Raw genomic sequence first — 21,167 nt, 5'->3', positions numbered from 1 at the left:
ATGGGTGGCCGTTCCTTCAGAGCACATGCGCCAATGACGTCATCGGTTGCATAAATAGTAAATATCTCCTAAACAGTGCATGTTTAGGAGATATTTACAGTACCGATAGGTAAGCCTTATTATAGTCTTACCTATAGGTACAATTAATCAGGGGTGGCCCATGCATTGTGGGTGCACGGGTGCCACCCCCCCAACACCACCGCTGCCCTCCCATCCATTCGCCCGGCTCCTTTCAGTGCCGTGAGCCCCGCAGCCACCCCTGGTGTGGGGGGGTGCATCAGTGCCGCGAGCCCCATGGCTGCCCCTGACCCTATCTGTAATGCTGGGCTATATACCCTATCTGTAATGCTGAGCTATATACCCTATCTTTAATGTTGAGCTATATACCCTATCTGTAATTCTGTGCTATACACCATATCTGTAATGCTGAGCTATATACCCTATCTGTAATGCTGTGCTATATACCATATCTGTAATGCTGAGCTATATACCATATCTGTATTGCTGACCTATATACTCTATCTGTAATGCTGAGCTATATACCCTATATGTAATGCTGGGCTATATACCATATCTGTAATGCTGTGCTATATACCATATCTGTAATGCTGAGCTACATACCCTATCTGTAATGCTGACCTATATACCCTATCTGTAATGCTGAGCTATATACCATATCTGTGATGCTGAGCTATATACCCTGATCTGTGAGGCTGAGCTATATACTCTATCTGTAATGCTGAGCTATATACCATATCTGTAATGCTGACCTATATACCATATCTGTAATGCTGGCCTATATACTCTATCTGTAATGCTGAGCTATATACCCTGATCTGTGAGGCTGAGCTGTATACTCTGTCCTGTGATTCTGGGCTGTATACTCTGTCCTGTGATGCTGAGCTATATACCACTGACACTATGGGTGGAAGCAAGTGAAATACAGGGGACGGAGTGGGTGGATGGATTCTATAAGGTGTGGGGCTTATGAGAAGTGGGAGGGGTCCAAAAGGAAGGGCGGGTCTGGCCCCATCCTAAAACTTCACCAGCCACCACTGCAATTATTTTATTGAGTTTAAAACCACTTTAAGGTTTAGTGTATTGTTACTTAAAAATGTGTGCACATAAATTGTGTGACATAAGAAATTGGAACTACTACTATAATATATAAATTATTCTACAGGGTCTCTGCTTTCAGAAAATATATAATGTTTGGTGATTTTAACTTATCTTCAGGCTAAAATAATTCTCGAAGTATGTGCAAAAAAAAAAAAAAAAAATTTGCAAAAACGGCTCTGGCAGCGAAAGGGTTAAGTACAGACAGGGGAAGGGACGCTACCTTGTGCAATTAGTGAAATGCCACACATTCAAATGCTCCTCACTCAGCGTTAGATCCTCTAATCGCGGGCCATGCGTGACGTTCTATTTGGAGCTTGTTACAGAACATTACAAAAAAAAGCGTCCGCCGGCCTGTATTCTGATTTTTGGACACTCTTTGTGCTATGGGAACGTTCTTTGCCCCGAGGCCCGGTTCCTTGATTCCATTAACTGTCTTCCTGTGTGGCACCAATTCAAACGCTTAGTAAGCCGTGGCCGCAGCCCTGCCATTGTGGAAGATTGCTATGTCGTTTTTTTTTTTTTTCACAGATCCCTAGATTCACAGATCCCTCCCCAAACCGCCGTGACGTCCGTTAATAATTTAATTGTCAAAGTGCATCCTTTTTTTTTTTTTTTTTTTATGTGGGAATGGAAAACGCCATGGAAAACTTGTAAGTAAGTGTGTAGTCCAGGCGCCTGTGAAGGTGGGAACGCGCAGTCCTCCTTTTGCACAAAAGTAGCAAATGCAGCAAAAATAATCTTTAGATTCACATGCATTTATTATTTTGTTGCATAGGAGTCTGTAGAGGTCGGAGGAGTGGAGGTCGGCAACCCCTTGACCCCGTGACTGGTAAATCAAGCTTGAGCCCCTGCCCTACCAACCCTCAAGTTCTCCCTTCCCCCTCTGAATGGCAGAGCTCAGGCTGGCATCTTATCACCTGAGCTCTCAAGCTGGGAAGGAGTCAAAGCCAGTCCTAGGTAGTGGAGGCATTCCCTGCCCTGCAGCACGCCCCTTGCATGTGCGACTTGGGAGCAGGGAATGCCTCTGCCTCCTACGATTTGCTGCTGGCTGCAACAACGCTTGGGCAAATTCAGGCTCTTGTCCCCCTGTGTGCAGTGTGCTGATCCCTGCTGGCCCTCCTTTGCAGTTCATTCGAGGCGCTTATTGGTGACATCATGTGACAAGAGAGGAGGGCCAGCAGGGATCAGCGCACCAGAACGAGTAGATCTGCCACAGCAGCTTCCCTGCGCTGCTCTGGATCAGGAAAACACTTATGGACCCTCATGACCCCCAGTACCATGGCCTCCTGGTCCTCCGTAGCGTGCCCTCCTGATGCCCAGTACCTTGTCCGCCTGAAATCTATGTAATGTGCCCACCTGACCACCAGTACCATGTCCTCCTGACCCCCTCCCCACCAATACCGTGCACTTCTGAACCCCCAGTACCATACCCTCCAGACCCCCCTGTAGTGTGCCTTCCTGACCCCCAGTACCGTGTCCTTTTTTAAACCTATGTAATGTGTCCTCCTGATGACCAGTACCTTGTCCTCCTGACCCCCCCACAATACTGTGCACTCCTAAATCCCCCGTACCATACCCTCCAGACCCCCCTTTAGTGTCCCCTCCTGACCCCCCCCCCCAGTATCATGCTCGCCAGACCTTCCCTGTACCATCCCCTCTAAACACGCTTGTAGTGTGCCCTTCTGACCCCCCAGGACGGTGTCCTCCTAACCCTCCAGTACTATGTCCACCAGGCCTGCTTGTACCGAGCTCCTCTGACCCCCCTGTACTAGGTTCTCCTGACCTCTACTGTGCCTTCCTGACCCCCCTTTACATTGCCTTACTGACCCCTGTTTTTTGTCCTGCTGACCCCTTGGCCTTTGCCTTGTTGACACCCTGTGCTCTCCCCTGCTAAACCCTGTCCTACTCACCACGTCATCTGCCCTACTGACCTCTGTACACTGCCCTACCTACTACTGACCTCCGTACACTGCCCTACCTACTACTGACCTCTGTACACTGTCCTACATACTACTGACCTCCGTACACTGACCTACCTACTACTGACCTCTGTACACTGTCCTACATACTACTGACCTCCGTACACTGTCCTACATACTACTGACCTCTGTACACTGCCCTACCTACTACTGACCTCCGTACACTGCCCTACCTACTACTGACCTCTGTACACTGTCCTACATACTACTGACCTCCGTACACTGACCTACCTACTACTGACCTCTGTACACTGCCCTACATACTACTGACCTCTGTACACTGCCCTACCTACTACTAACCTCTGTACACTGCCCTACATACTACTGACCTCTGTACACTGCCCTGCCCACTACTGACCTCCGTACACTGCCCTACCTACTACTGACCTCTGTACACTGCCCTACATACTACTGACCTCTGTACACTGCCCTACATACTACTGACCTCTGTACACTGCCCTACATACTACTGACCTCTGTACACTGCCCTACCTACTACTGACCTCTGTACACTGCCCTACATACTACTGACCTCTGTACACTGCCATACTTACTACTGACCTCTGTACACTGCCCTACATACTACTGACCTCTGTAGACTGCCCTACATACTACTGACTTCTGTAGACTGCCCTACATACTACTGACCTCTGTAGACTGCCCTACATACTACTGACTTCTGTAGACTGCCCTACATACTACTGACCTCTGTACACTGCCCTACATACTACTGACCTCTGTACACTGCCCTACATACTACTGACCTCCGTACACTGCCCTACATACTACTGACCTCTGTACACTGCCCTACATACTACTGACCTCCGTACACTGCCCTACCTACTACTGACCTCTGTACACTGCCCTACATACTACTGACCTCTGTACACTGCCCTACATACTACTGACCTCTGTACACTGCTTTACTCACCGCTGACCTCTGGGGGCTTGCTAGTTAAGGGGGGGGGGCAATCTTTGTTCTCTTCCATGTTGTCATGAAAAATCTCCACCTCTCAAAGGTTGCCTATCCCTGAATTGCTCAGGCAATCAGTGCATCGCAGGTGCAATGTACAGGTTCTTGCGGTGTTGCTCCCCCAATTCTGGGTCCGTCCAGAGGTAGGGACTTTCTGATATGGGGCTAAGGGAAGTGCAGGTAGACTACAATTGCAGTAACACCACCAGCCTGTTCTCGAAGCCCCCTGTCCTCCCGACACTCATTGGATGACGTGGCTGTGCGGGGAAGTCACGCACAACTGCGCTAAATTAAAAAAATTATCAGGATTCTGCAGTATGACGCACCTCAGCATTTAGGGTAGGAAGGGGTGGGGCAGTTCATTTTAGGACACACAATATATTACCCACTTTTGATAAAACATAAAGGATGAAATTGCTGCGAGTTCATAGATACCAAACACGTCAAGCCTTACAGTTACAGTGCCTTGAAAAAGTATTCGTACCCCTCTGAATTTTCCCATATTTTCTCATGTTACAACCAAAAAATGTAAATCTATTTCATTGGGATTTTATGTGATAGACCAACACAATAAGTTTTCAAGGCTCTGTATGTGTGCCTGTAAAATGGTGCAAACGTCAATACCAAAACGTGTTCATGAGCAGTGTTTTAACCCTTTTGCTGCCAGCGCCATTTTTGCAGTGTTTTTTTTGTACGCATGGGAAGGAAGAGGATAAAACATGCACTCCAGGAAAAACAGCCCAGGTGGAAAGGAAGATGAAAGCAGCTTCAGCCCAACTCCTCCCAGACCATGATCCCAACGCGTTTCATCCCGCCCACACGGCTTAGTCATAGGGGGGGAATATATACATTATGAGCTGCTGCAATCAAAGTAAAAGGAGACTGAGATCCAGCTTTATTCAAGCTGAATTTTTTAATTTTTAGGTCCACAATTGAAGGTGAGCATACATCTTATACCCCTCTTTTGTAGTGGAGCTCCTTTGTGAGTCCCACTGTGGGATTTTGCATAATCTGTTATTTACTGGCTAGTGACACGGATGTACACATTAATGGTCTAATGCTGCAGCTTTATTGTCTATTAGTTAAAGTATAACTAAGACCCCTTTCACAATGAGTCGCTTTACAGGCGCTATAGCGCTAAAAATAGCGCTTGCAAAGCGCCTGTAAAGCGCCTCTCATGTCACTCCAATGTGAAAACCTGAGTCCTTTCACACTGGAGCGGAGCGCTGGCAGGACGTCAAAAAAGTCCTGCAGGGTAATAACCCTCCCATACTTATTATATTATTTTTTTAAATTCAATTCATTGTTTTGAGAAGAGAGAGAGAGAGGAAGAGGAAGATTCTTAATATATATATATATATATATATATATATATATATATATATTTATATATATATACATTTTTTTTGTTGTTTTTTTAAATACAAGTTAAAATATATATTACAAGAAACAATTGCCTTTTTTTTTTAATATTAGTATTTAGCTGTTCGCCTGCTGTTCACTTTCATCCAAGCAAGTATACCAACCCCATCCTCCCTCCACTCCTGTAATTAGAAATGCGCCGCGTCTCGCGGTGGCTTGTAGTCGGTAAAATGACATCTCCGTGTTTTGTTTACTGACACCTTCTCCTGTTTTTGCCATTTTAGCAAACTCACGCTCAGAAACCGTAGCCACAGGGCCTGCATTATACATGGAGACTTAATGCCATGTTTAAAAGACTGATTGACACCGTAATTGCTGCACCTTCAAGAGTGTCCTACCCAACCGGAGCCGGGTTTATCCGTCTGTGGTTCAGGTTACCGCCAACTTTTCATCGCTCACTCGCATTCCCTCCGCACGCCTAACTTAAAGGGAAACTAGAAAATCTATTTTCAAAGATCTCATATCCTGAGCTGAGATTGTAATGTTTGCTATAAAGAAATGTAAATGCAAAGTTGACACTTTTAAATGATTGCTGTCTCATATTTCGCTCATTGTGTTACATATTCGGCTTTCCTGATTAACAACTACCCAGATAAAATTGTATTCAGATGGGGGAAGTACAGCGCCTTGAAAAAGTATTCATACCCCTTGAAATTTTCCACATTTTGTCATGTTACAACCAAAAACATAAATGTATTTTATTGGGATTTTTTGTGATAGACCAACACAAAGTGGCACATAATTGTGAAGTGGAAGGTTTTCAATTTTTTTTACAAATAAATATGTGAAAAGTATGGTGTACATTTGTATGGCGCCCCCCGGAGTCAATACTTTGTAGAACCCCCTTTCTCTGCAATTACAGCTCCAAGTCTTTTTGGGGATGTCTCTACCAGCTTTGCACATCTAGAGAGGGACATTTTTGCCCATTCTTCTTTGCAAAATATCTCAAGCTCTGTCAGATTGGATGGAGAGCGTCTGTGAACAGCAATTTTCAAGTCTTGTCACAGATTCTCAATGTGATTTAGGTCTGGACTGTGACTGAGCCATTCTAACACATGAATATGCTTTGATCTAAACCATTCCATTATAGCTCTGGCTGTATGTTTAGGGTCGTTGTCCTGTTGGAAGGTGAACCTCCCCCCAGTCTCAAGTCTTTTGCAGACTCTAACAGGTTTTCTTCTAAGATTGTCCTGTATTTGGCTCCATCCATCTTCCCATCAACTCTGACCAGCTTCCCTGTCCCTGCTGAAGAAAAGCATCCCCACACCATGATGCTGCCACCACCATGTTTCATGGTGGGGGATGGTGTGTTCAGGGTGATGTGCAGTGTTAGTTTTCCGCCATACATAGAGTTTTGCTTTTAGGCCAAAAAATTCCATTTTGGTCTCATCTGACCAGAGCACCTTCTTCCACATGTTTGCTGTGTCCCCCACATGGCTTCTCGCAAACTGCAAAAGGGACTTCTTATGGTTTTCTTTCACCAATGTCTTTCTTCTTGTCACTCTTCCATAAAGGTCAGATTTGTGGAGAACACGACTAATAGTTGTCCTGTGGACAGATTCTCCCACCTGAGCTGTGGATCTCTGCAGCTCCTCCAGAGTTACCATGGACCTCTTGGCTCTTCTCTGATGAATGTTCTCCTTGCCCGGCCGGTCAGTTTAGGTGGACGGCCATGTCTTGGTAGGTTTGCAGTTGTGCCATACTCTTTCCATTTTCGGATGATGGATTGAACAGAGCTCCGTGAGATGTTCAAAGCTTGGGATATTTTTTATAACCTAACCCTGCTTTAAACTTCTCCACAACTTTATCCCTGACCTGTCTGGTGTGTTCCTTGGCCCTCATGATGCTGTTTGTTCACTAAGATTCTCTAACAAACCTCTGAAGGCTCTTCTGAATGCAATTCTGAATGCAATTGGTTCCACTAGATTTTAGTTAATTTCAGAGTAAAAGGGGCTGAATACAAATGCACCCCACACTTTTCAGATATTTATTTGTAAACAATTTTGAAAACCACTAATCATTTTCCTTCCACTTCACAATTATGTGCCACTTTGTGTTGGTCTATCGCATAAAATCCCAATAAAATACATTTACATTTTTGGTTGTAACATGACAAAATGTGGAAAATGTCAAGGGGTATGAATACTTTTTCAAGGCACTGTATATTACTTTCAATCAGCCGGAGTTGACTCACAAGCTTACACTGAAAGCAAGGCACAACCATTGTGCAGAGCTATTCATTAGGAAGCGCAGCCTGCATATCAAATGAGCAATAAATAGCCCGTATACTGTATATACAGCCCTGGCCAAAAGTTTGGAGAATGACACAAATATTAATTATAGTTACATACAACCAATATTCGCCCATGGGACTTTAAAGCAGAACTCCGGGATTTTCAAAAAAAATCCCCCATTAGTACACCCCCCACACAAAACAACAGTTATTACATTTGTGAATACCGTTTAAGAGAGATGACTGATTGAATTTTCAGGAAGTCAGCTCTGTGTTTCAAAAAATGCAGCCAGTATTCTGGCAAGGAGGAGGTGCTAGAAGAGTGATTGCATCACATCCTCCTCTCTCTAAACTGTAATCAGACTACATTTCCCATGAATCCTTGGGATGGGTGTGAATGTGGGAGGTACACTAGGCCTGTACATGTAAATGTGAACTCGCCCACTTCAACATAAATCACACCCCTCATTCTGCAGCCAGCAAGCCATACATAACACATGTTATGATAGGTTACAGATTTAAAAAATACAAAGCATTAAATATAAATGCATATTAATATAATATAAATTGAATGCATTTAATATAAATGCAAACCAGTGCAACATGTCAGTGTCCACCAGTGCCGAATGTCAGGGACCACCATGTTAGGGATCACCAGTGCCGCATGTAGAGTTGCCACCTCATCCCTTTAAAACTGAACACATATTGAGTACACAGGTTCTGTGGATGATTAAGGTGATAATTAAACTCACTTGGTGCCTTATCTGCATTAGATTAGCCTCAGAACCTGTGTGATTCATATGTGTTCGGGTTTAAAGGGATGAGGTGGCAACCCTAGCCGCATGTCAAGGACCACCAGTGGCCATACCTCCCAACTTTTGAAGTTCAGAATGAGGGACATTTTGGGGAGAGAGTGAACTGCGGCACACGGAGCTTATATCAAACTCCTCATCAGAGTCCCTCCTAACATCAGGGTCCCCATCTGAGGACCCCCTTATATCACAGTCCCATCAGAGTCCCCCCCACAGCAGGTGTCCCCATCAGAGTCCACCCACAGAAGTTTTCCCTCTTCAGAGGGCCCCCCCACAGCAGGTGTCCAAGTCAGAGTCCCCCCCACAGCAGGTGTCCCCATCAGAGTCCCCCCCCACAACAGGTGTCCCCATCAGAGCCCCCCACAGCAGATGTCCCCATCAGAGTCCACCCACAGAAGGTTTCCCTCTTCAGAGGGCCCCCCCACAGCAGGTGTCCAAGTCAGAGTCCCCCCCACAGCAGGTGTCCCCATCAGAGCCCCCCATAGCAGGTGTCCCCATCAGAGCCCCCCCACAGCAGGTGTCTCCAGAGTCCCCCCCACAGCAGGTGTCCCCATCAGAGTCCCCCCCACAGCAGGTGTCCCCTTCAAAGTCCCTCCACATCAGGTTTCCCCATCAGAGGGCCCCCCCCACAGCAGGTGTCCCCATCAGAGTCCCCCCCACACAGCAGGTGTCCCCATCAGCGTTTACCCCACAGCAGGTGTCCCCATCACAGTCCAATAGCTCCCAACTGTCCCTGATTTCGAGGGACTGTCCCTGATTTGGAGCAATGTCCCTCTGTCTCTCATTCCTCCTCATTTGTCCCTCATTTTGGTCTGATCTATATAGTTGTATATAAAATGCACTTTTTATCTCTCAAATAGTGTTTTCCAATGATAAGGAAGTGGGAATGATTACTGCACTAGCCCCGAAAAAAATCTTAAATGAAAAAAGCAGCTACATAAAAATGTGACAAACAAAAATAGAATGGTGGAAAAATGTAGTGCTAACCAGTGTACACAAATATCGTGATATATGTGAAATAGCACATCAAAATAGCAATGAATAATGAAAAAACTCAAAAGTCCTTTTAAGAACAATGGGCGATTAACCAAAAAATACTAAATGATATGAAAAAAGTGTAAAATGGTGTCCAACATAACCAACAGTGTAAACAGAAACTGTAACGTCCAACACCAGATGATGGAAAACTCTGTCCATTGAAGAAACATCAAGAATGGAAAATCATCAGCAACAAAATGAGATGTGGATGCTCTTACCGGAACAGGGTGGACTCCTAATGTCAGCGACACGGAGTCATACAGGCAAACGGCAGATGTTTGGAACTGGAGATGGTTCGGACCTCTAAGATGGGATCCAGGGGAACCGTGGGTAACCTCCAAGCCGACCTCCAATCCGAAAACCCTCAAGGCAGGATCTTGATGGTAGGTTCAAAGGAACAGCGCACCCACTCACATCCGGATGGTATGTGGAGAAAAAAATTGCTTCCACGTGGTGTAGGTCAAAAAAGGTTATTTATTTCTAATTTAAACAGCATACAGGTATAAAAGAGATCACGAATAAAAATGCGGGGCAATGTGGAGAGTGATAAATTTATATGATAGATTTTATGGTGTCCATACCGGCGGGAGGTGGGACATCAGCAATCGGTGTTCTCATATACAATACCTGACACAGCGGGAGATCCCCGATGTGTCATACACAGGGCTTTTTTTCAGGGGGAACTTGGTGGAAATCAGTTCCACCACCTCTGGCTCAGACCCTTTGGTGCCTGCTCACCACAATCACTTGTAAACACGGAAGTCTGGTTTCTGTGTTTACAAGCGACAGCTCTGCACTCTGTATGTAATGCAATCCTGGTATTTAATGCCCCTTTAGGACCCTCCTACTGTTTTCGTGAAATTTGACTGAACACACCCACTATTTGATGTGGTTTTGAGGGTGTGTGTAGAGGGAGGGGTTTTGTGGGGCCATGGTTAAGTTCCAGCACCTTTTGTTTGAGAAAAAAAGCCCTGGTCATACATGTGAGTAATCCTCGCTCTGCACGGAGATAGCAGGCGGGGGGGGGGGGCGCGAGGACAGAGTGGAAGGGCGGTGACTGTCAGGGAGCAGAGGAGGAGGAGGGAGGAGAGAGGAGAAGGAGGACACCTCCTCCATGGGCGGCACAGACCGGGGGCTGTGAGACCCCCTCCGCCCACTACATGTCTGCTTCCTCCCCGCTCGGCTTTTAGAGAACTACAAGGGGGCGTGTCAGACCTCTGCCTGAGCTTGGGAGAGGGATAGCAGCCAGTGGTCTTACAAACAGGAAGTCAGTAGGCAATAACGTTTTTTCAGCAAGTTCAGCAGCCTATTACAGAGGAACTACAGAGCTCAGAAGAATGTTACGTAACCGGGTGACCCCGCCCCCCTCTGACTTCACGGCGAAAGCCATAGGGAAGTCCTCGTGTGTCAGAGGGGGTGGGGTCACGGGTGGCCCTGCCCTCAGTTATATAAGAACTATCAGAAGAACAGAAACGTCACACTGCGGTAAGCTCCCATGGATGCGGATCGTCCGGAAAATGAAGCGGGGAAGAAGTAACCGGAGGAAGATGCGGATGAGAAGAACGAAGGAAGAAGCAGAGGATCGGAGGAAGAAGAGGAAGAAGCAGAGGAAGAAGTGGGGAAAGAACAAGATGGAGGAAGACCAGAAGAAGAAGCGGGAAAAGAAGAAGACATTAATGAAGGAATTGTCAAAAACTGTCTCTTGTCTTTTTTAAAATTTTTGACACTCTTTTGTGAAATGGTAGGGGTACATTTGTATCCCATTACCATTTCACACAGGGGGCGCTGGGATCTGGGGGTCCCCTTGTTAAAGGGGGCTTCCAGATTCCGATAAGCCCCCCGCCCGCATACCCCCACATTCACTGGGCAAGGGTTGTGGGGATGAGGCCCTTGTCCCCATCAACATGGGGACATCCTCCCCATGTTGAGGGCATGTGGCCTGGTACGGTTCAGGGGGGGCGCTCTCTCCTCCCCCTCTCTTTTCCTGCGGCCTGCCAGGTTGCGTGCTTGGATAAGGGTCTGGTATGGATTTTTAGGGGGACCCCCACGACATTTTTTTTTATTTTGGCGCGGGGTTCCCCTTAAAAATCCACACCAGACCTAAAGGGTCTGTTATGGATTTTGAGGGGGACCCCCACACCATTTTTTTTTTTTAATTTTGGCGTGGGGTTCCCCTTAATATCCATACCAGACCTGAAGGGCCTGGTATGGAATTTGGGGGGACCCCCACGCATTTTTTTAAAATCTTGGTTCGGGGTTCCCCTTAATATTCATACCAGACCCAAAGGTCCTGGTAATGCACTGTGGGGGAATCCCAGGCCGTTTATTTCAATGACTTTTATGAGTATTGCAGAGACCCAACAATTCATTATAGCAGCCGGTGCTACCGCTAGTACTTTTAAATGACTATTTTTTCTTTTAGAAATGTCATTTTGCTCTCGGACTGTTGTAAACATGGGAAACACGCGCCACTTTACAGACATACTATAGACACCCCCCAGGTATGAATATTAAAGGAATATTTCACTTTTATTGCTTCACTTTAAGCATTATTAAAATCACTGCTCCCGAAAAAACGGCCATTTTTAAAACTTTTTTTTGCATTGATCCATGTCCCCTGGGGCAGGACCCAGGTCCCCAAACACTTTTTATGACAATAGCTTGCATATTAACCTTTAAAATTAGCACTTTTGATTTCTCCCATAGACTTTTAAAGGGTGTTCCGTGGCTTTCGAATTTGCCGCGAACACCCCAAATTGTTCACTATTTGGCGAACGGGCGAACAGCCGATGTTCGAGTCGACCTCATGTTTGACCCGAACAGACAGCCCATCCCTAGTCGTAAGTTATCAATTTATTGTACAAGGATTGGACACATAAATATATAAAGTACACATAGAAAATGTTTGGCATATCAAGCCAATGGGTTACACATACTATATAATGTACATCCAGCTGGTATAAATTCAAGTACGTGCTTTAGATAACCAAGGTGTTTGCAATATGGGAGAGGAATGCATCTTGTAACTCAACGCGTTTCATGGATAAGTTCATTTCTTCAGGAGTAGATGCCTCCAACAACAGAACTCTATACTAAAAAACAGATACATAAATTGTATTAAATCGCTCCCTAGAAAGGCAGGGGGTGCCACTACCCTACATATTGATGTTCTAAAAGGGGACTTACAAACCAGCTTGGAACTAGAAAAAACATAGCGCCTCCAAATGGTGACCACTGCTGCTCAGTGTCTGACACGGGAGTAGTGGAAAGGGGACCAAGACACCCAATAGGAGAATCAATGAGGTGGCACAAGAAAGTTCATGGCTGTAGTAAAAAAATAAAAATACCAAAGTGAAAATAACCAACCTAAAAAAAGAGCGAAAAATGAAAAGAAATGAGAAGTATACCAAGTACCTCCAGGTGCTGTCAATATAGACAAGAAAATTGTCTCAAATTAACCACTTCCCATTCGGGCTAATTTTGACACTTCGCTCCTACATGTAAAAATCAACTTTTTTTTTTTGCTGGAAAATTACTTAGAACCCCCAAGCATTATATATATATATTTTTTTAGCAGAAAAGCCCCAGAGAATAAAATGGCAGGTGTTGCAATTTTTTTTATGTCACACGGTATTTGCACAGCATTTTTTCAAACCCAATTTATTTGGGGAAAAAAACATTTGCATGAATTAAAAAAAAAAAGCACTAAAGTTAGCCCAATTTTTTTTGTATAATCTGAAAGATGATGTTAAGCTGAGTAAATAGATACCTAACATGTCACGTTTTAAAATTGCGTCTGCCCGTGGAATGGTTACCAGTTTAGAATTGCACAGGAGGTCTGGAGCTAGAATTATTGCTCTCGCTCTGATGTTCGCGACAACATGTGTGGTGCTATCACCATTTACATATGCATGCGGGAGTAACGTATGTGTTTGCATAAGCACGGTGGGACGGGGGCGCTTTAAATATTTTTTTATATATTTTATACAAAAGAATTTGTATAATTCTAATTTTATTTTTTTTTACACTTTTTTTTTTTGATGAACTTTATTGCTATCACAAGGGATGAACAACATTCCATGTGATGGCATGGACCGTGACATTGTAGGTTTGCCACTTCATCCCCTTAAAACCGAACACATCTGAATTACACAGGTTCGGTGGCTGATTAAGGTGGTAATTAAACTCACTTGGTGCCTTATCTGCATTAAATTAGCCCCAGAACCTGTGTAATAAATGTGTTTGGTTTTAACGGGATGAGGTGGCAACCCTACGTGACAGGTCCTCTTTATGGAGAGATCTGGGATCTATTAGACCACTCTCCCATGCAGCCGATTAGACACAGGTCGATCTGATCGGCTGCTTCCCTGGCCGCTGGTGGCCAGGTAAACAAAGAGCCAAAACCGGACATAACTCGTCGCTCCCGGTTTCGGGGGTTACAGAGAGAGGGGAACAACGTCAGTTCCTCTCTCTCTATGTACAGGGCAACCGTCACCGATGGCCGCATCGCTACCGGCCTCTGCGATGGGACCGGTGAGCCCGGGAGAGGAGGCAGCCGTTGGAGGGGGGTGGGACCCCTTTCCGCCAGCCGAAGAAGTTATTGAGTGGCTAATTAGCCACTCGGATCACTTCTGCAAGAAAAAGAGACTCGCCAGCTAAAGAAATACCTGTAGGCGCAGGCATCATTCAGGTATACAGTGGGGACAGAAAGTATTCAGACCCCCTTAAATTTTTCACTCTTTGTTATATTGCAGCCATTTCTAAAATCATTTAAGTTCATTTTTTTCCTCATTAATGTACACACAGCACCCCATATTGACAGAAAAACACAGAATGTTGACATTTTTGCAGATTTATTAAAAAATAAAAACTGAAATATCACATGGTCCTAAGTATTCAGACCCTTTGCTGTGACACTCATATATTTAACTCAGGTGTTGTCCATTTCTTCTGATCATCCTTGAGATGGTTCTACACCTTCAGTTGAGTCCAGCTGTGTTTGATTATACTGATTGGACTTGATTAGGAAAGCCACACACCTCACAGCTCACAGTGCATGTCAGAGCAAATGAGAATCATGAGGTCAAAGGAACTGCCTGAAGAGCTCAGAGACAGAATTGTGGCAAGGCACAGATCTGGCCAAGGTTACAAAAAAAATTCTGCTGCACTTAAGGTTCCTAAGAGCACAGTGGCCTCCATAATCCTTAAATGGAAGACGTTTGGGATGACCAGAACCCTTCCTAGAGCTGGCCGTCCGGCCAAACTGAGCTATTGGGGGAGAAGAGCCTCGGTGAGAGAGGTAAAAAAGAACCCAAAGATCACTGTGGCTGAGCTCCAGAGATGCAGTTGGGAGATGGGAGAAAGTTGTAGAAAGTCAACCATCACTGCAGCCCTCCACCAGTCGGGGCTTTTATGGCAGAGTGGCCCGACGGAAGCCTCTCCTCAGTGCAAGACACATAAAAGCCTGCATGGAGTTTACTAAAAAACACCTGAAGGACTCCAAGATGGTGAGAAATAAGATTCTCTGGTCTGATGAGACCAAGATAGAACTTTTTGGCCCTAATTCTAAGTGATATGTGTGGAGAAAACCAGGCACTGCTCATCACCTGTCCAATACAGTCCCAACAGTGAAGCATGGTGGTGGCAGCATCATACTGTGGGGGTGTTTTTCAGCTGCAGGGACAGGACGACTGGTTGCAATCGAGGGAAAGATGAATGCAGCCAAGTACAGGGATATCCTGGACGAAAACCTTCTCCAGAGTGCTCAGGACCTGAGACTGGGCCGAAGGTTTACCTTCCAACAAGACAATAACCCTAAGCACACAGCTAAAATAACGAAGAAGTGGCTTCACAACAACTCCATGACTGTTCTTGAATGGCCCAGCCAGAGCCCTGACTTAAACCCAATTGAGCATCTCTGGAGAGACCTAAAAATGGCCGTCCACCAACGTTTACCATCCAACCTGACAGAACTGGAGAGGATCTGCAAGGAGGAATGGCAGAGGATCCCCAAATCCAGGTGTGAAAAACTTGTTGCATCTTTCCCAAAAAGACTCATGGCTGTATTAGATCAAAAGGGGCTTCTACTTAATACTGAGCAAAGGGTCTGAATACTTAGGACCATGTGATATTTCAGTTTTTCTTTTTTAATAAATCTGCAAAAATGTCAACAATTCTGTGTTTTTCTGTCAATATGGGGTGCTGTGTGTACATTAATGAGGGAAAAAAATGAACTTACATGATTTTAGCAAATGGCTGCAATATAACAAAGAGTGAAAAATTTAAGGGGGTCTGAATACTTTCCGTCCCCACTGTAATCATTGAAACTGGGGGATGTTCATGGACCAGGGCCTTTTTAATGTATGGGCATCCCTGTGGGGCCCCAGGTGCACGGGGGGCCCCTATGATAATCTTGTATTACATCATAACTGCCAACTGTCCCAGATTTGCTGGGACAGTCACACTTTTTTCTAAACTGTCCCAGAATGGCCATATCCTGGGCAGTGTCCCGAAATCTGTACTGTGCCCACCTGACTATTTACACTTTAATTCTTGAGAGTAGGTGTGTGAATTGGGGCTGGCTTGTAGGGGCCCCCAGAGCATTACATTGCCCAGGGGCCCATGGTGCTATCAAGACGACCCTGCCATGGACATCCACCCAATGGGAAGTGGTTAAAGCAGCGCAGTGCTGAATAGCAAAAAATAGCCTAGTCATGAAGGGGGTAAAATCTTCCGGGGCGCAAGTGGTTAACCACCCCGGAAGGATTTTCCCACTTCCAGACCAGGCCTTTTTTTTTTTTTTTTTTGCGATACTGCACTGTGTCGCTTTAACTGACAATTGCATGGTCGTGCGACGCTGTACCCAAACAAAACTGCCGTCCTTTTTCTCCCACAAACCAAGCTTTCTTTTGGTGGTATTTAATCACCTCTGCGGTTTTTTTTTTTTTTGGTTTTTTTTACCATAAACATTTTATTAAAACTTTTTATAGGCATTACAGAATGCAAAAACAAAGAAGCTTCCATTACCAAAATGTTCCAGATTAGGAACAAGAAAATGAACATTTCAAATGTGTATCATCAGACAGAATAGCCCTATACTACAGGTATAATGGGGGTTAACCGTAATCCTATGATGTGGTCTGGGCAGCTGAACTATATTTATAAGTGTTACCTTGTAAGGATGAGCTCCGGCATGTTCGCACAGCGCCCACGTGTAGAGCCCGCCAGGAAGTCAGCACTGCGCTGCGCTAATCACAGGCAGTGAGACATTTCCCGATCTCTGCAGCCACGCATCGGGGACAATGTCTCACCGCCTGTGATTAGCGCAGTGCCGACTGGCGGGCTCTGCATGTGGGCTGTGCGAACACGCCGGAGCTCATCCTTATTACCTTGTACCTCTAAAGTTATCCTCAGGGTAATCATTTGGGAGCTTATCTGGTGAGAAAGGGTCTGTTGATTATCCATAGTCAAGTCTCCCACTTCATGTTGATAGGGGTGGGAATTAGGAACCTGTCACGCCCGCTAACTCCCAATCCCATATCATCGAAAAAAAAAACAAACAAACAGGGGGGGGGGGGGGAGGGGGCGGCTGAGCAAAAGAGGTGCGAGAAAGAGAGAATACCAAGAGGGGGTGGGAACACCACCAACAACCCTCTCTGTCTAGTACTGGCAGATATGCACAGAACGTTGGGGCCCACAATGTTCTCTGGATAGACCTCTGTGGTTTTTATTTTTTTGCGCTATAAACAAAAAAGACCGACAATTTTGAAAAAAAAACAAAAAACAAGCAAATGTTTATACTTTCTGCTATAAAACATTTCCAAAAATAAAAAAAGTAAAAAAAACAAAAAAACAAATGTATTCATCAGTTTGGGCCAATATGTATTCTGCTACATATTTTTGTTAAAAAAAATCATAAGCGCATTGAAAAGTTATAGCGTCTACAAACTATGGGGTTGATTTATGGCATTGTTATTATTTATTTTATTTTTTTTTTACTAGTAATGGCAGCGATCAGTGGGTTTTTAGCGGGACTGCGACATTGCGGCAGACAGATCGGACACCTTTTTTTGGGGAACCAGTGACATTATTACAGTAATCAGTGCTAAAAATATGCACTGACATTGTACTAATGGCACTGGCAGGGAAGGGGTTAACATCAGGGGGTGAAATGTGTTCCCTGTTTGTGTTTTCCAACTGTATGGGGGGGATGGGCTGCCTGGGGAAACACACAAAACCGTCTTCATGCTTAGCAGAATGACAGGATCTGTGTGATGTCCCCTGTCAGAACGGAGATCTGCCTTGTTTACACGGGCGGATCCCCATTCTGTCACTGCTGGGAAAGGTTTGCGGGTGGCCTGCAGACATTGAGCTATGAGTAAGCACTTATTATAGTGTGAAACGCGTCAGTTTTTCTGTATCGCTTTGCTGTGGTTTGTACTATGTGATCCTTGTCTACAATAAAAGGCGTAAGAAACTTTCTTCGGAAGTGCGGCCGCCCAGAGTTTTTCCGCCCATTTCCATCGAGTCCGCCGGACCCGCTGATTGGCTCCCCTCGCTGGCCAATGGGAGCACGCCAGCATCCCCCTGGCGGCGCGCTAGCGCACCCACAATAGCGAGTTCCGGGGCCGACGTACAGCAACGGCGATTCGCGGGATCGTGCCACCTTGCCGCAGTATAATGACGGCGGCTGGTCCGCAAGTGGTTAAAGAAAGTTTTGTGTCCAGAGTTCAGTTTAAAGAACAAGGCCTTCTGCTGAACGGCTTTGAAAATTGTCATCACTCTTATGGGAAGCAGCCCCATCAGAGGAGCGGAGAACAAAATCGCTATAACTATAGGTTTGGCAAATAAAAGTCCTTCCCTTCGATGCGGAGCGGCATTTATATAGTGGTTTGACCTTTGAAGAGACGTGCGCAGTGTATGTCATCGGTTGGAGGTAACGTGGAAGGACTAGCAGATGTTAGTTCTGTCCCAGCAATGTCCTGGTTTCATCATCACCTGCTGGATATTACCGAACCCAATCCATCCAGGAAATGGAGACTAACGCTGACCGGGGGGAAAGGTAGAAGTGGTTTTCAGATAGAATTCAGACTGCATTTCCTCCCCGGGAAGTTCCAGGAGAGCTTGTCTTAACCGATGATTGAAAGTCATTAAGATTTGGAACTGTCACGAAATATCATCTCGGAATATTAGATGTCAATATGTGTGGCTGCTGGACGGGCCTCGGGGGGGGTGCAGGGAGCATGGGAAAAGCTTCTGGAGGAGGTTTTGATAGATAAAACAGAGCTTTGGGCATATTGTACCATTAAAGAGAAACTCCGGCCCAAAAACAGGAATCTTTTCAAACAGTCATAACAGCCGAATACCAAGAAGATGTTCTGCTTTTCAAGAATAACTGGCTGGTCATATAAAAGGGAAAGTAATAGAATTTTCAGCAAACATTAGCAAGAAGGAAGACATTATTATCGTACCTAATTACACGGGTTGAAAAAAGAAAAAAAAAAATGTCAAGCTCAACCAAAGCTACATAAAAAAAAAAAAAAAGCTTTCATTCTTCGAATCCTAAAAGCACAATTGTTCCAGAACAGTGGTTTCCAAACTGTGGCCCATGGGTCGGATGCGGCCCTTTGCTTGCCTTTAATGGCCCTTGGAGCACCATTCCTGCCACTGACACCAAAAATGAGACACCGGTCCTTCTACTGACACCAACAATGGGGAATAATTTCTCCCACTGTCACCAAGAATGGGGCTCTATTCCTCCTATTGACACCAATGATTGGGCGCCATTACTTCCACTGACACCAATAATGGACTGTTCCTGAGTATCCCTGTCTTGTGCATGGTTTACCAATGCCAATGCCAATACCATCGTATGCAACGCAGAGCCATCTTGAATATTGACTGGACCCTGGGCAAACATTTTCTTGCCCCCCCCCCCCATGCAATATCGATCTCCACCCTAACATCCCAGAAAGCAAACACTGACATAGACTTACCTCCCCCATACTACTCCATCATTACACAGTACCCCATCCCCATACTACCCCATCATTACACAGCACCCCCTCCCCCATACTACCCCCATCATTACACAGCACCCCCTCCCCCATACTACCCCCATCATTACACAGCACCCTCTCCCCCATACTACCCCCATCATTACACAGCACCCCCTCCCCCATCATTACACAGCACCCCCTCCCCCATACTACCCCCATCATTACACAGCACCCCCTCCCCCATACTACCCCCATCATTATACAGCACCCCTTCCCCCATACTACCCCCATCATTACACAGCACCCCCTCCCCCATACTACCCCCATCATTACACAGCACCCCCTCCCCCATACTACCCCCATCATTACACAGCACCCCCTCCCCATACTACCCCCATCATTACACAGCACCCCCTCCCCTATACTACCCCCATCATTACACTGGACCCCCCCCCATTATTACATGGGACCTTCTCCCCGATACTACCCCCTTTATTACACAGGACTCCCTCCCCCATACTACCCCCCATCATTACACAGCACCCCTTCCCCTATACTACCCCCATCATTACACAGCACCCCCTCCCCTTTACTACCCCATCATTACACAGCACCCCCTCCCCCATACTACCCCCATCATTACACAGCACCCCCTCCCCCATACTACCCCCATCATTACACAGCACCCCCTCCCCATACTACCCCCATCATTACACAGCACCCCCTCCCCTATACTACCCCATCATTACACAGCACCCCCTCCCCCATAAAATCCCCCATAATTACACAGGACTCCTCCCCCCATACTACCCCCATAATTACACAGGAATCCCTCCCCCATACTGCCCCTATCATTACACAGGATTCCCCTCCCCATCATTACACAGGACCATCTCCCCCATACTACCCCCATCATTACACTGGACCCCCCCCCCCCATTATTACATGGGACCTTCTCCCCGATACTACCCCCTTTATTACACAGGACTCCCTCCCCCATACTACCCCCCATCATTACACAGCACCCCTTCCCCTATACTACCCCCATCATTACACAGCACCCCCTCCCCTTTACTACCCCATCATTACACAGCACCCCCTCCCCCATACAACCCCCATAATTACACAGGACTCCTCCCCCCACACTACCCCCATAATTTCACAGGACTCCCTCCCCCATACTGCCCCTATCATTACACAGGATCCCCCTCCCCCATCATTACACAGGACCATCTCCCCCATACTACCCCCATCATTACACCGAACCCCTCCCCTATCATTACACAGGACCCCCTCCCCCATATTACCCTCATCATTACAATGGACCCCTCCCCCATTATTACACAGGACCCCCCCTCCCCTATCATTACACAGGACCCCCCCATACTACAACCATCATTACACAGGACCCCCTCCCCCATACTACTCTCAATATTACACAGGACTCCCTCCCCTGTCATTACACAGGACCATCTCCCCCATACTACCCCCATCATTACACAGGATTCCTCCCCCATACTACCCTCATCATTACACTGGACCCCCCCCCATTATTACATGAGACCTTCTCCCCGATACTACCGCCTTTATTAC

The sequence above is a fragment of the Aquarana catesbeiana genome, linkage group LG06 (assembly GCF_042186555.1).
Source record: "Aquarana catesbeiana isolate 2022-GZ linkage group LG06, ASM4218655v1, whole genome shotgun sequence".
Lineage (NCBI taxonomy): Eukaryota > Metazoa > Chordata > Amphibia > Anura > Ranidae > Aquarana > Aquarana catesbeiana.
This window is presented reverse-complemented; position numbering follows the sequence as displayed.